Raw genomic sequence first — 3,682 nt, 5'->3', positions numbered from 1 at the left:
CCGCACGCGCGCACACACACACTGTCCCGCACACACTAACCCGCACGCACACTCGCCCGCACACACACTCCCCGCACACACACTCCCCCGCACACACACTCCCCCGCGCACACATTCCCCCGCGCACACACTCGCCCGCTCGCACACTCCCCTCGCGCACACTCCCCCGCGCGAACACTCCCCCGCGCGCACACTCCCCCGCGCGCACACACCCCCGCACACACACACCCCCGCACACACACTCCCCCGCACACACACACTCCCCCGCACACACACTCGCCCGCACACACACACACTCCCCCGCGCGCACACTCGCCCGGGCACACACCCGCCCGCGCACACACTCCCCCGCACGCACACTCCCCTGCACACACACTCCCCCGCACGCACACTCCCCTGCACACACACTCCCCCGCACACACACTCCCCCGCACACACACTCCCCCGTACACACACAAGTGTGTGAGAGTGCGTGTGTGAGAGTGAGTGTGTGTGAGAGGGAGCGAGTGCGAGTGAGTGTGTGTGAGAGTGAGTGTGTGAGAGTGAGTGTGTGTGTGAGTGTGTGTGCTGGTTGGGTGAGTGTGTGAGAGTGAGTGTGTGTGCTGGTTGGGTGAGTGTGTGAGAGTGAGTGTGTGTGCTGGTTGGGTGAGTGTGTGAGAGTGAGTGTGTGTGCTGGTTGGGTGAGTGTGTGTGAGTGTGTGTGCTGGTTGGGTGAGTGTGTGTGAGTGTGTGTGCTGGTTGGGTGAGTGTGTGTGAGTGTGTGTGCTGGTTGGGTGAGTGTGTGTGAGTGAGTGTGTGTGCTGGTTGGGTGAGTGTGTGTGAGTGTGTGTGCTGGTTGGGTGAGTGTGTGTGAGTGTGTGTGCTGGTTGGGTGAGTGTGTGTGCTGGTTGGGTGAGTGTGTGTGAGTGTGTGTGCTGGTTGGGTGAGTGTGTGTGAGTGTGTGTGCTGGTTGGGTGAGTGTGTGTGCTGGTTGGGTGAGTGTGTGTGAGTGTGGGTGCTGGTTGGGTGAGTGTGTGTGAGTGAGTGTGTGTGCTGGTTGGGTGAGTGTGTGTGAGTGTGTGTGCTGGTTGGGTGAGTGTGTGTGCTGGTTGGGTGAGTGTGTGTGAGTGTGTGTGCTGGTTGGGTGAGTGTGTGTGAGTGTGTGCTGGTTGGGTGAGTGTGTGTGCTGGTTGGGTGAGTGTGTGTGAGTGTGTGTGCTGGTTGGGTGAGTGTGTGTGAGTGTGTGAGTGAGTGTGTGTGCTGGTTGGGTGAGTGTGTGTGAGTGTGTGCTGGTTGGGTGAGTGTGTGTGAGTGTGTGTGCTGGTTGGGTGAGTGTGTGTGAGTGTGTGTGCTGGTTGGGTGAGTGTGTGTGCTGGTTGGGTGAGTGTGTGTGAGTGTGTGTGCTGGTTGGGTGAGTGTGTGTGAGTGTGTGTGCTGGTTGGGTGAGTGTGTGTGAGTGTGTGTGCTGGTTGGGTGAGTGTGTGTGTGCTGGTTGAGTGAGTGTGTGTGAGTGCGTGTGCTGGTTGGGTGAGTGTGTGAGAGTGTGTGTGAGTGTGTGAGTGTGTGTGCTGGTTGGGTGAGTGTGTGAGTGTGTGTGTGCTGGTTGGGTGAGTGTGTGTGAGTGTGTGTGCTGGTTGGGTGAGTGTGTGAGAGTGTGTGTGAGTGTGTGTGAGTGTGTGTGCTGGTTGGGTGAGTGTGTGTGAGTGTGTGTGCTGGTTGGGTGAGTGTGTGTGAGTGTGGGTGCTGGTTGGGTGAGTGTGTGTGAGTGTGTGTGCTGGTTGGGTGAGTGTGTGTGCTGGTTGGGTGAGTGTGTGTGAGTGTGTGTGCTGGTTGGGTGAGTGTGTGTGCTGGTTGGGTGAGTGTGTGTGAGTGTGTGTGCTGGTTGGGTGAGTGTGTGTGAGTGTGTGTGCTGGTTGGGTGAGTGTGTGTGTGCTGGTTGGGTGAGTGTGTGTGAGTGTGTGTGCTGGTTGGGTGAGTGTGTGAGAGTGTGTGTGAGTGTGTGTGAGTGTGTGTGCTGGTTGGGTGAGTGTGTGTGAGTGTGTGTGCTGGTTGGGTGAGTGTGTGAGTGTGTGTGCTGGTTGGGTGAGTGTGTGTGAGTGTGTGTGCTGGTTGGGTGAGTGTGTGTGAGTGTGTGTGCAGGTTGGGTGAGTGTGTGAGTGTGTGTGCTGGTTGGGTGAGTGTGTGTGTGCTGGTTGGGTGAGTGTGTGTGAGTGTGTGAGAGTGTGTGTGCTGGTTGGGTGAGTGTGTGTGAGTGTGTGTGCTGGTTGGGTGAGTGTGTGTGAATGTGTGTGAGTGTGTGTGAGTGTGTGTGCTGGTTGGGTGAGTGTGTGTGAGTGTGTGTGAGTGTGTGTGCTGGTTGGGTGAGTGTGTGTGAGTGAGTGTGAGTGTGTGTGCTGGTTGGGTGAGTGTGTGTGTGAGTGTGTGTGCTGGTTGGGTGAGTGTGTGAGAGTGAGTGTGTGTGCTGGTTGGGTGAGTGTGTGAGAGTGAGTGTGTGTGCTGGTTGGGTGAGTGTGTGTGAGTGTGTGTGCTGGTTGGGTGAGTGTGTGAGTGTGTGTGCTGGTTGGGTAAGTGTGTGTGAGTGTGTGTGCTGGTTGGGTGAGTGTGTGAGTGTGTGTGCTGGTTGGGTGAGTGTGTGTGAGTGTGTGTGCTGGTTGGGTGAGTGTGTGTGAGTGTGTGTGCTGGTTGGGTGAGTGTGTGTGCTGGTAGGGTGAGTGTGTGTGAGTGAGTGTGAGTGTGTGTGCTGGTTGGGTGAGTGTGTGTGAGTGTGTGCTGGTTGGGTGAGTGTGTGTGCTGGTTGGGTGAGTGTGTGTGAGTGTGTGTGCTGGTTGGGTGAGTGTGTGTGAGTGTGTGAGTGAGTGTGTGTGCTGGTTGGGTGAGTGTGTGTGAGTGTGTGCTGGTTGGGTGAGTGTGTGTGAGTGTGTGTGCTGGTTGGGTGAGTGTGTGTGAGTGTGTGTGCTGGTTGGGTGAGTGTGTGTGAGTGTGTGTGCTGGTTGGGTGAGTGTGTGAGAGTGTGTGTGAGTGTGTGTGAGTGTGTGTGCTGGTTGGGTGAGTGTGTGTGAGTGTGTGTGCTGGTTGGGTGAGTGTGTGAGTGTGTGTGCTGGTTGGGTGAGTGTGTGTGAGTGTGTGTGCTGGTTGGGTGAGTGTGTGAGAGTGTGTGTGAGTGTGTGTGAGTGTGTGTGCTGGTTGGGTGAGTGTGTGTGAGTGTGTGTGCTGGTTGGGTGAGTGTGTGTGAGTGTGGGTGCTGGTTGGGTGAGTGTGTGTGAGTGTGTGTGCTGGTTGGGTGAGTGTGTGTGAGTGTGTGTGCTGGTTGGGTGAGTGTGTGTGCTGGTTGGGTGAGTGTGTGTGAGTGTGTGTGCTGGTTGGGTAAGTGTGTGTGCTGGTTGGGTGAGTGTGTGTGAGTGTGTGTGCTGGTTGGGTGAGTGTGTGAGTGTGTGTGTGCTGGTTGGGTGAGTGTGTGTGAGTGTGTGTGAGTGTGTGTGAGTGTGTGTGCGTGTGTGTGAGTGTGTGTGCTGGTTGGGTGAGTGTGTGTGAGTGTGTGTGAGTGTGTGTGAGTGTGTGTGCTGGTTGGGTGAGTGTGTGTGAGTGTGTGTGAGTGTGTGTGCTGGTTGGGTGAGTGTGTGTGAGTGTGTGTGCTGGTTGGGTGAGTGTGTGTGCGTGTGTGTGAGTGTGTGTGCTGGTTGGGTGAGTGTGTGTGAGTGTGTGT

The sequence above is a fragment of the Mustelus asterias genome, unplaced genomic scaffold (genome assembly GCF_964213995.1).
Source record: "Mustelus asterias unplaced genomic scaffold, sMusAst1.hap1.1 HAP1_SCAFFOLD_1321, whole genome shotgun sequence".
NCBI classification, from domain to species: domain Eukaryota; kingdom Metazoa; phylum Chordata; class Chondrichthyes; order Carcharhiniformes; family Triakidae; genus Mustelus; species Mustelus asterias.
This window is presented reverse-complemented; position numbering follows the sequence as displayed.